The 12,970-nt window shown below is 35.4% G+C and overlaps 2 long non-coding RNA genes across 2 annotated transcripts in view; one reads left to right on the top strand and one right to left on the bottom strand.

Annotated features, from left to right (window-relative positions):
- Positions 1 to 845, top strand: part of LOC141553300 (uncharacterized) — a 90,287-nt gene extending 89,442 nt beyond the window's left edge. The window contains exon 3 of the long non-coding RNA XR_012485386.1: positions 320 to 845. This is a non-coding gene — a long non-coding RNA (uncharacterized LOC141553300). The remainder of the gene's footprint in view (positions 1 to 319) is intronic.
- The window catches only part of LOC141553307 (uncharacterized), a 276,064-nt gene that overhangs the window by 203,289 nt on the left and 59,805 nt on the right, over positions 1 to 12,970 (bottom strand). The window lies entirely within an intron of this gene.

The raw sequence follows: 12,970 nt of genomic DNA, 5'->3' as shown, positions 1-12,970 counted from the left end.
TAAGCCAAATTATGTGAATTAGCTTTAATTGATTTAGATTTAAGAAAACAAAATCCTTCCCTTTTTGGTGGGGAAATTGTTTTGGTGGCTTATGTACCTATTTCTTCAACTTCTGTATATTATCTATGGAACAGCTATAGCATAATGCCCTCAAGAGATTTAAATGAATTGACCTTAAAGTCTGTGAATTCCTGAGCTGCAATTATATACTACAATCCTTGGTACAGAAAGTAATTATTGGTAGCACCAGCAGTATTAATAATAACTATAGTAACATAACAATAATAACAACTACAAATTGACTTTTTATTCCTTGCAGGAAGAATTCAATCTTTGGAGTCAGAAACTCAATGCAAGTAATCCTATGTGAGAAGGAGCCAGCAGGAGCTGTCAGAGAATACCACAGAGCTATATACCCTCTAGGCAAAAGTCTGCTCTTCTCACTGAGGCAAAGATCCCATTAACTTCATCAGTTAGATGGTAGAGGGAATGCATGGGTGAATCCCCCTGAGGTAAAAACAGTGTTATTCTTATTCTTACATTGACAGAAGGTGAGAATTGAATCTATCATAAATGTTTTCAGGTTTCTACTTTTAACATGTGAAGCTCCGAATTAGGGTAGTGGACATGTAATATGTCTTAGATATAAAATTTATGACAGGCAAGTGAAAGCACTCATTTTTAAAAGCTGATTTCCCTTGAACCTGTGTGATACCCATCTCTTTTTTACTTATCACTGAGGCTACAAATAGAATAGAAAAATAAATTTTGTCAAGCACCTAGGAATACTGGCAGAGACATACATAATCAATAAACATTTATTGAGTGCTCGCTGTCAGAAATAACAAAAATAATGGCTGTCCTGGCCCTCAAAGAGTGTACAATATAATGGAGAAAGCAATACACTAAAGGAATCTGAAACAAAAGGTGAAGTTACTATCCAAAAATACCCAGCACAGGTGTCAAGAATAAAATAGAAACCAGCAGAAGAGCTAATGAAAAATGAAGTTAATTGGAAAAGCCTGAGTCCTTTCTAAAGGGAGGTTTGAGGAGGGATTCACAGATCTACCTTCCAGCTCTTCAGTGAGAAGGAAAGGGCAGCTCAAGGTGCTGAGAGAGTGCTAATAATCAAAGGTGAAATAATCTCAATGATGAGATTTCAGATGATGAAATTTTCCTGTGGAAGGTATGATGTCCTTGGAGTCAAAACCAAGCTTCCCCAGCATTTTAGAGAGCCACAAAAAATCAAAAAAGATGGATGCTACAACTCTCAAGAATGTAGATTCTGATTAAGACATCTGATGGTGTCAGAAATGTGTTCCAGTTCAATGATCCCCATTCTGACATTCACTTTACAAAATAACTCTGGCTTGTCTAGAAATGCTATTGACTCCCCACTGCTAAAGCCTTCCTAGCTTCAAGTATATAAAATTTAATAACATATATATAATATGTACAATTCAACTTGAAAAACATTCCATTCATTTATTTAATCGCTATATAATTTAATCGCTATATAACTTTATATAATTATTTAATCGCTATATAATTTAATCGCTATATAATTTAATCGCTATATAACTTTTAACACAGGTAGCAAGGCTAAGATAAGGAGTCATACTTTTAGGTTTTCTTCCCATAGAAAATAGAAAATAGGGTATGGAAGAAAAGGATGATTCAAAAAAAATACGTCCCCAAATGCAAATATTTGTAATTAAATGTACCAGAGCCTTTAATGTATATAGTCAATAACAACAACAACAACAACAAAAAAAAACCCAAACTTTGCAAAATTTAAGTATAACATACCTCTTCAAATAAGATCAGAATTTTAATACAAAATTGGTATCAGAATGATTCTAATGCATGTATAAATAGCCTGGACTCAGGACCAAAGTCCAATTGAAATCTTAGAAAGTCCTACCAATGGAGACAGGTTGAACTTTCTTTAAAGAAATACTTGTAGAGTACCAGCCCTGAAGTCAGAAGGATCTGAGTTCAAATCTGGTCTCAGACACTTAACACTTCCTAGTTGTGTGACCCTGGACAAGTCACGTAACCCCAATTGCCTCAGTAAAAAAAATGTTACTTGAAGGTTGAAACATTTAAAGATTATATAGGGTTATTTTAAGAATGATGTTCAAAAAAAAACAAAAAACAAAAAAAAAGAATGATGTTCATTGGCCTTGTTATTTTACTCCCTATCTCAGCTGTCAACTTTTTCCTTGAAATTCAGGGGACAATTCTACAAAATGGCTTTACACAAGTAGAAAATGAGCTGATGATATCATCTTTCAGCAAAGGGACCCTTAAAAAAAAGGGAGACTTTCACAAAAGAGATACTGACTTCTTAATACCTTATAGCAAAATTTAGCTGTTACTTCTTTTGAAGACAAAGGTATATTGGTTCTAAATTCCGAAAACAATAATAAAAATAATTCCTGTTTTATGATGCTTTAACATTTACAAAGGGGTTTTCTCTATATCATTATTTTACAGATTATCTCGCTTTTATCTTGGTTGTCACGACTGCCCAGGTTAGTGCCTGGCACATTGAAGGCACCTAAGTTCTTATTGATCTATCAGTTGATGGTTAGTCGATTAATGAAGATCAATGCTCATAGAGGTTAAAGGGCTTGTTTGAGTTTATACAGATATTATGTGATAGAACTAGAATTGAAACTCCAGGCCAGATCATTACATGGTAGGAACTAGAGGTAGAAGGAGCTACAGTGATGTTATTGTTGTTCAGTCATTTTTCCATTCTGACTCTTTGTGACCCAATTTGGGATTTTCTTTGGCAAAGATGCTGGAGTAGTTTGCCATTTTCTTCTCCAGCTTATATTATAGATAAGGAAACTGAGGCAAACAAGATTAAGTGATTTGTCTTGGGTCACTCAGGTAATAAATGTCTGAAGCCAGATATAAACTCTGGAAGATGAGTTCTCTTGACTTCCTTTCTCACTCCTCTATCCACTGTGCCAATATAGAGATAACCTATTCCAAACTTCCTCATTTTACAAATAAATAACTAAAACTCACAGTTAGTCAATAAATAATTAAATAACTTATTCTTGGTTACATAATTAGAATTGGATTAAGAGACAAAAAGACTTGAATCTCTCTCTCTCTCTCTCTCTCTCTCTCTCTCTCTCTCTCTCTCTCTCTCTCTCTCTCTCTCTCTCTCTCTCTCTCTCTCTCTCTCTCTCTCCCTCATATATTCTTAGGCAAGTCACTACCCCTCCTGGACTCAATGTTCTCATCTGGAAAAGGAAGTAAATACTTTCAAAAAGTCTCTTCCAATTATCCAATCCTATGTCCTTATATAGCAGGTATTCCTGCCGGATGTCTTCTGGAACTCTTGATTAATGGAAATATAGCATTGAATCAATAGAGAAGGTAGGTAAATGTACTTAGATGTACATTTTTTCTTAGATCTCATAATTTCCTTCTTTTTCTCTTGAAAAGAATTCTTAACATGGGCTTAGGATGCAAGAGAAAATTCAGAACAGAGAAAAAGGTAAGAGGCAAAGTCATATGTCTATTGGCCATGCCAGGCAAGGAAAATCAGAACTTCATAAGTTTTCATCACTGAAATTGGCTGTGTTGGTGACCAGCTTCCAAAGAGATCCAGATACCAATAAAGATTCCAGCTAACTATAGAGGAAATGGGAATCAGTGCTGTCATATCTGGAGTAGAGACGGATTCCAAGATGCTTCGACTACCAGTTTATTAGAAGAGAATCAGCTACTGAGATCAAAGGAGGACAAATTCCACTCCCACCTTTCTTTGCTTTCTATTTTCTTCTTTTTAGTTCCTCAACTCCTAAGAAGGGAGTACCAGTCACAGTTATTTCCTGTAATCTTTTTGCTATATGAGAAAGTGAAAAGGGCATTGGAAAGTCACTCAAGTGGGAACTCCACTTTGTAGTTCTTTTGCAAGCATCTTATTTATTATCATTCTATGATAAAATATATTTAGCATTGGCAGATTGCTGGTGTAATAATTGAATGAAAAGGGGGGAGATACAAAATAGAAATGAGGGCTAGGAAGCAGAGATAAAAGATTTTCTCTTTTTGAATATAGTCTATCATACTCTTAGACTTTGAATATTGAATCTCTTGAATACTTTTGAATCTTAGACAAATGTGAATATTCCTCATAGGCAAGTAGTGAGGGTAACACTCTTTTTCCTATAAGATCAATAAGCTTGATACAGGCTACTCTGCTTCTATAGTTCCTCATAAGCACATGGAAAACCTACCAAATTCATATTTTTCCTGTACTCACAACTCTAAAATCAGAATTACCCAAACTGGGGCTTCAACCACAGGTGTCCCAGTTTAATGACCAGAGCTCTTTGTACAAACAGACCCCTATCTCTAAATCAGTGGTCTTCCCATTATCTCACACCAACTCTCTGTTAAGAGAAAAGACATTCACACTAATTGAAAGTTAGCATTAGAATTCATCTTTGATAGGCTGTAGAACAGAATAACCATCTCTATCTGGTTCTTAATGGGAAATTGCCTACCAGACAAAGGCATTATTACTACCAATGAAGCTCTAGCCACAGGCAATGCAGCTGTATGTAAGCTCCCACTATTTCCACATGTTTCATGATTATTTCAAATAATTACTTACTTGTCTAACTCACAGTGTTACTGTTATATTGGAAAAAATGGGAGCTACTTACTTTAAAAGATAAAAAATTCCAGAGCCAATTGGGTTCTCCATCTCTGATCTTCTATGAAACGTATTTACTTCTGAACAATATATTAGAAGGATGGCGTCTGGAACATATTTCCAATGCTGTCAGTGGATGAGTGTTCACTTTCTTTTAAAGGGGAGTTTCCTAAAGAATTAATTCTGAAATACGTTTTTCTCCCACCTCACCAAAAATGTTCCTCCTTTTATTTAAATTTACTAGACCAGGAATGTTTTTTTTTCCCCTGAGGCTGGGGTTAAGTGACTTGCCCAGGGTCACAGCTAGGAAGTGTTAAGTGTCTGAGACCACATTTGAACTCGGGTCCTCCTGAATTCAAGGCTGGTGCTCTATCCACTGCACACCTAGCTGCCCCTAGACCAGGAATTCTTATGGATGACTACTCAACATGAATTTGACAGAGAAGGAAGATGCCTCCAAGAAAAGCATTGTTGAATGTGCCATACAAATACAGAGTTTCATTTTGCAGTAAATTCATTCAAAAAAAAGATATTCATTAAGTGCAATCAACCCACATCCTTCTAATTCCTCTTGTAATCAGTTTGGCATATTATCTCCTTTCATTTCTTGGAGAGGAAATAGAATGTATTCTAACAGCTGATGGTTACACAATAAAGTCTCTTTAAAAAGGAGTGGGGTGGGTACTTGTGCACTGGAAGAAAACTAAGAGCTCAACAGATATTTGAAATTCATTGAGATTAAATAAAGGGAAAATTATCATGATTATTATTTTAATTATTTTAACTATTATTTGTTAGCAGTCAGGAGGGCAGCTTATTTGTAGCCTACTAAGGAGAATTGAGGCAACAGAGAAGTGTTGATTTTTTTACTGGAGTGAGTAGTAACCATCCATTGAAGAAGTAATGAGTTTACACTATTAACATAGTCTTTTTGTCTGAGAATCAAGCACTACTTCATTGCACCAAATAAAATTTATTTGTAAAAAATACTGCACTTTTCTTCACCCATGAAAGCCTATTTGGGACAATTCTAGCTCCATGGGAGCTACAATGTCACTGCCTTCACCCTAACCACCAGCAAGTGATTAATGACTGATAGCAATAGAGATAATAATTAATAACACTTGCTATTCTTACCTTGCTATCCCTGACTTCACCCATGATTACCTCCAATCTCTTTGCTGGTATGGGATCTATCCAGAAAGGAAGCATTCTGCCCAAGGATCTCATCTAAGACTATGTATTGGGCAGTATCTTTTAGAATAATCAATCTGTTTTGGCTAGTATGAGTACTCCTTAGCATCCACAATGTTTAGCATTGTGCCTAATACACTAAAGCAATTAATTAATGTTTATTTATTGATTGAAAACTCCATAGTAAAAAGATGTTTTTAGTTTAATAGAATGTGTCAAAACTTGAACTCCATTAGTGAGATTTTAATAACCCAGAGGCATTTCTGCACCATGATATAGCATCAGCGTGAGAACTATAAGTTAAAATGGGACAAAATTCCCACAAGAGATCAAGGCAGAGAGATATGAAACTTCTGAATGATATGAGAGATTTCTTTACTTTTAGCTTAGAAGAAGCAAGAAGCAAGAAAGGTTCTGTGAAAGAAATACTTTCTGAGCTGGACCTTAAAACAAGAAAACCCTTTGTTTTCTTGTGAAAATTCCTTCCTGAGACAAGGGATGATGCATGCAAATACTCAGATAAAATAAGGAAAGGCAAGGGAAGATCAAGAACATTGATTCAGAACCAGAATGGACTTCAGAAATCATCTCATTTAAAACTTCAATTTTATAGCAGAAGAGTTTAAGGAAGTTCTAGAAAGATGGAACAAGAATCCCAAGATAAGATAGAGCCTACCAAGTGCAGCACATTTTCTACTACACTAATCATACCATATGGCTTCTCCGATAGGTTATTGATATGGAGGGAAGTGGTGTAAAGGCTGATAAACATAATTTGAACTTAACTGCCAAGGCCTTGAGTAAAAAGTTAATAAGTTTCTTTTCAACAATGAGGTGATTCAAGACAATTCCATTAGACTTTCAATGTCGAAAGTTATCTGCATCCAGAGAAAGGACAACAGAGACTGACTGTGGATCACAATATAATATTTTCATTTTTTGTAGTTGTCTGTTTGTTTCTCTCTTGTTCTCTTGTGAAGCATGGTAAATGTGAAAATAATTTTAGAAGAATTGCACATGTTTAATCTGTACTGGATCACTTGCTGTCTAAGGGAGGAGTCTGTGGGAAGGGAGAAAAATATGGAACACAAGGTTTTGCAAAGGTGAATGTTAAAAATTATCTTTGCATGTATTTTGAAAAACAAAAAGCTATTATAAGAAAAAGTTAATGAATTTTATTTTACTTAATAGGTAATATGGAGCCATTATGGCAGGTTATTAAGTGGGAAAACAATAAAATCTTTTGCATTAGGAAGAATACTTGGTAGTGGAGTGAAGAATAGCTTACTGAGAAGTGGGAAATGGAGCCAAGATGGACAATGTACAAATTTCTACAATAGATCAAATATAATGACACAGATTTTTTTTCTAGAAAGAGCACATTCTGTTTTTTTTGTTTTTTTTTTTTTGTTTTTTTGTTTTTTTGTTTTTTTGTTTTTTGTTTTTAAGTTGTGTCTGCTTCTTTGTGATACCATTTGGGATTCTCTTGGTAGAGATACTAAAGTAATTTGCCATTTTTCCTCCAGCTCATTTTTATAAGGCAGGAACTGAGTCAGACAAGGTTAAGGGACTTTCCTAAGATCATCCAACTAGTAAGTGTCTGGAGCCAGATTTGAACTCAAGTCTCCCTGACTCCAGATCCAGTGCTCAAAGTTGTCCTCCAGAAAGAATAGAATCAAGAAAACGACAGTCCAGAAAAGAGGTAATCAAGTTCTCAACTAAAGCAGTAGCACTGGGAATAAAAAGGGAGCTATTGTAGATAGGCTATGCAGGATTTAATAAACTATAGATCAATTGAAGTACAGTGAAAAGATAAAAGTGATTTGAAGTTTTGAGCCAGGTTGATTGGGAGAATGATGATGTTATATAAAAAAAAACAATGAGGTTAGGAGGAAGGAAATGTTCTCAAGAGAAAATATTCACTTCAGTTTAAGACAAGTTGTGCTTAAGATACTAATTAGTTGATCTAGGAATAGACTACTATAGGCAGTTTGTTGACATAGTGTAAATCTTGAAGTTGAAGAGACCAAAGTTCAAATCTTACTTCAGACCCTTATTTCTGTGACTCTTGGCAAGCCTAAATTCCTCCCATCTACTTCCTCATCAATAAAATGGTGGTGATGATAGTATCTATTATAGGGTTGCTTTGAGGATTAAATAAATTAACATGTGAAATGTTTTGCAACTTCAAAACACTATATAAATACTATGTAGTAGTAGTAGTAGCAGCATCAGTAGTTGTAATAGTAGTACTAGTATCCCATGGACTATGCACATTGGGAATTGTAGATAGGAGTATAGACAAAAAATGTCACAAACATTGTAGTGATGTTTGAAGATGGAATTTCTAAGAACTTCAGAGAGACTACGAAAAAACTGAGAACAGAACCATGGGGGGTCACCCTCATCAAGTCGGTAGATGTTCTAATATCTTTAAATATGATAATGATAAATAAAGACAATTTATGGGATGCTAGAAGGCCCTTCCTATTCTCTATCACTTTGAATGTCCTATTATTAATTAGTTACAGAATTTTATTATGCTTGTTAGTATGCATACATTACCTATGCACAGAATTTAGACCTCATGTTAGCCTTCCCCCATCAATTTGTCAGCATATCTTTTTATTTAAAAAATCATCTTGCTAGGAAATAGAGGATATGATGAAATGAAAGAGGAATAAGAGTCAAGAAATCTAAGATATTTCTTAGAGGAGTTAGGTCCTTGTATGTTTGGGAGAGTGGGAATGGTGGGAGGTTTCTAACAGCTAGGGAGAGAGGGGGTCAAAATGAAGAAACCACAGCTGTATATGCTTGATTTTCACATTGCCTTTGCCTAACTGTAAAACACTGTAAAGTGCTACAAAATTGTAGTCTCAGAGAAGGGAATTTCAAAATTAATTTTGTCTAGAAATCAAAACTGAAAAGTAAATAAACACTCTAATGGAGTAGGCTGGAGGCATGCCTGGAATAGGTTTGGAGAGTTGAAGGGTGGGGAGAAAAGGCAGGTAAAGGAAGATTGGCAGTATAGGTTCCATACCTTGCCAAAATCTAATTGTCCCACAAAGACTAGAATTTTAATTAAGGCTTTGTTTCAATAATTAAAGCAACCATGATTATTGCAGCATCATGAAACATATAGCTCAAGAACATAGTTTAGAAGTTTCACTTTAAATTAATATAAGCCATTGATTCAACTTCTTGAAATGAGGAAGAATTTTTGGATCATTGGACTAACATTAAAAACACAAAAAGGGGAAAAAACTGGGTGGAAGGTGAGCACTATAAGGACAAGAACCATTTTGTTGTTGCTTTGTACCCCTAGACTTGCCCAATGTATACACTTCATGCTGAATTGATGAATTGAAAGGAAGGATCTGAGCACTCCCAGTTCCTTCTTTGTAATACTCTCTATAAAATAAAACACACTTTGCCCCCCCCTCAAAAGGCAAAATAATGGCCAAGCTTTCAGAAATCAGAATTCTTTCCATAAAATAACTACAGTCATCTGAGGGATGGGGAGAAGAAGACAGGCTGTATTCTAGTGGATGTTTACAGCCCAGTTAGTTAAGAATGAGTGAGGTCCCGTGGTAATCAGGTCTCAGTAGCTCATTTTGAATAGCTGTATCTGAAACTGGAAACCAATTTGTTGCTGAAATACAAATTGGAGGAAATTGCTTTTGTGGGAAAACATTTCCTCTCCGCAGTGGGTTTCTCTTTTGTGTTTTGCTTGTTCTGATACTGCAAATTTTAGAGGCAACTGTGATCTCCTGATAGGGAACTTGGTTTCTGTTCCAAGCTCTTTCTACCCCTGCAATTTTAGGCAAGATTCTTTCTGACTCTTTGTCTCTTTTTATGTCTCTGTCTGACTCTGTCTCTATCTCTTTGTCTCTAGATATGTCTCTCCTCTCTTTCTCCTTTCCTCCTCCTTCTCTTCTCCTCTGTCTCTTCCTTCCCTTTCTTTTCTTATTTTCTCTCTCCCTTCTTTCCTTCATCCCCCCCCCCCCCCACCGTTCCCACTGAAAGGCAAGTGGCATTAGGGAATCCAAATTATCCAAATTATTGTCTCTTCTTTCTGCTTCATTAAATTGAATTGATTGGGGGGGGCAGCTAGGTGTCGCAGTGGATAGAGCACCAGCCCTGAATTCAGGAGGACCCGAGTTCAAATGTGAACTCAGACACTTAATACATCCTAGCTGTGTGACCCTGGGCAAGTCACTTAACCCCAGCCTTAGGCGGGGCGGGGGGGGGGGGGGGAGTGAATTGATTGAGGACTCCACTTGCCATTCTAAACTAGGCCTATTTACAGAAAAAAAAAAATCACCTGGATTTGAAGACTTTAAGTGATAGGCATGAAACAAAGAATTAATAAACATTGGCAATTTTCTGTCCAAAGCATAATGTCCCAAAAGCCTTTACTAATCACTGACCAATACTACCAGCAAAAGAGGCCATTTTGCTAATAATACCTGGAAAGTCCAACAAGATGAAACTTCAGAAATAAATCTTCAGGGAAACTTATGGAGGTGAAAGCCAGTCCTTGGAATGTGGTGATGAGGTATGGAGGAAGGGCCTGTTTCCCTTATGTCAGTTCATTCCACACAGATGAGCTGGCAAATCCTATGCTATGCAATGTCCATAAAGAGGCAAAGAGCTACAGTATTATTCATCACCCCCTCATCCCACCCAAGTCAAAGGTGGGAGAACCAAACAGGTTCATAGAAAAGAGAACATCTTTGAAATCTGCAGAAAAAATAAATTCTTTAGTGGTGATTCAGTGCAAACCTTCTCTTTGATGAGTTAGATGTAGAACCTATAGTGAAGACAAAGATGGGTAATAAATAATTCTAGACATCAAGTGGTTCATAATCTAGGAGAGGAATTAAGGCAGTAGGAGCTGAAAAGTCAACAGTAAAGATAATAAGAGAAAATAGGGCCATACTAGAGGAAGAAAAGTCACATGAGTGGGATGGATATTACATGCTATTTCCCTAGATCCAGGATAAAATACTATTTCCAGAAGAACCACCAAAAAAGATTCAGACTGAGATAATTATTCAATCTTGCAAATCTATTGAAGCCTTCAAAGGAGAGTCGGATATTTAGTTCAATTATTTCCTCAAAACTTCCCATTTTCAATATTTGAATGGTGGAGGTAAAAATAATTGAGACGATTCAATTAAATTCAACAAGAATTTATTAAAATCTACTGAGAAGAGGGCTCTGTCCTGAGGCCTTGAGTTATTTAGGCCCTAAGTCTAAATAAGCCAATACATACAAATTAATAGATAAGGATGAATAAATAAGTGAACAAATAAATGAAGAAAAGAAAAGAAAAATGTAAATAAAGATAAAATAGATGGATAGACAGATAATATCAACAGACAGTTCCTGTATTTCAAGATTTATAATTTTAAATTGATTATTAATTGATAATTAAAATGATGTCTTCTCTCCAATAAGATTCTTTAAGTCAAACTTAGATAGTTAGCTAGCAACTTATCTATCTAAATGTCACTAGTTGTCCTTTTTATTCTCTCCCAGGTACCCAATTAGTAGAATCTGGAGCAGCTCTCCACACTCCCACCCTTTATCCCAGGGCTTTCTTATCACCTCTGTACTGTTAATCACAAATTGTTCCAACATTCCTGCCTGACATGGTGGAAGGACACACATGGAATCCTTAATTTATTCTGATCTATTCAATTTTAGAGAAAGTACGACTCCTCATTCATCCTGCATCATTGCAGAATGAGGTATTCCACTTAAGTGAATTTTTTTTCTAGATAAATGAAGTTAATTTCTTTAAATTCCAAACGTTTTAAAGAAAAAATGGATTAAAGAAAAAATTTCTTGGATGGAAAGATATTTCAAATATATAATTTAACCTTTCAATTTTGTTATTTTTTTTCTACTAGCAGTGATCTAGAAAATCACATAAATGAATTTGTTAAGAACTATACTTTAATGAAGATTTTTAGGTGTTCCAGTGGATAGAGCAACAGTCCTGGAGTCAGAAACTCATGAGTTCAAATCCAGCCTCAGACAGTAGTCATTTAACTGTTAGTCTCAGTTTGCTCATTTGTAAAGTGAGCTGGAGAAGGAAATGGCAAACCACTTCAGTATCTCAGGATTGTGAAGAATCAAACATAACTGAAATAACAACAAATAATAATTTAACAAAAAGTTAATCAGTAATACTCTAAATTATTGGTGCAGGTGCTTTGCGGCAGACATGATTATTAGTGTTCAAATGCTGTTTACCTTTTAGCTCTAATTTTTAGGCAATGATGTGGAAGCACTAGAGTACTGAAAGACTAATTTTTGGATAAGTAGAATTACATAGAGCAGGCAATCTGGTCAGGTTCATTGACAGTCTCAGTATTCTCTTACAAAGATTTCTTTGGGCACTTGAGTAAATATCAAATATTTCCTTTCAGTGTTTATTATTCACTTTCCATTATTATTTCTAAGGCTTCAATCTTTTCCCATTTCTTTTCAATGAGTAACTTTATTTCCATTCCTTCCATGTCAGAAAATCTTATTTTCTTAAGTCTCCTACCTTACCTTTTGGCTATTGACATGTTTAGCTTTTCATTTTTAGGATTTTTAAAAATTGTTTCCCCACACCAAGACATCTGTACCTAAAAATCTATGCATTAACTGTAGCATATTTCCAGAGGTCTCCAAATTACACTTTAGGAAACATTCCTCTGTTGGAAAGAACATATTTGTTCAAAGTAAATGCTTGATTTATGCAAAAGCAAATCAAAATGATAGCCTCTGGATATATTTATTTGTAATACTTCCATATTTTAAAGAGCCTTAACCAAAGTAAAGATCTGTCTATTTTTTTCCCAAAGGCCAGAGTAAAAAAAAAAATGTGTTTGATAGTCAAGGCAGTAAAGTTTGACCAAATGAGAAAGAAAGAATGAGTTTCAAAACAAAAGGGCATTTCATCACTTTTCTGGAATTGTAGAATTCATCTAGGGGAGAACTCCATTTTATTTTATTGTTAAAGATACTAGGGGGGAAAAGGATGGGGGCAGGAGTGGAGAGGGATTGGGAGGATGGGAAAGAAGAGAGGTA

Source organism: Sminthopsis crassicaudata, chromosome 1, assembly GCF_048593235.1.
Source record: "Sminthopsis crassicaudata isolate SCR6 chromosome 1, ASM4859323v1, whole genome shotgun sequence".
Classification (NCBI taxonomy): domain Eukaryota; kingdom Metazoa; phylum Chordata; class Mammalia; order Dasyuromorphia; family Dasyuridae; genus Sminthopsis; species Sminthopsis crassicaudata.
The sequence above is the reverse complement of the archived record's forward strand: the minus strand, read 5'-3'. Positions and strand labels throughout refer to the sequence as shown.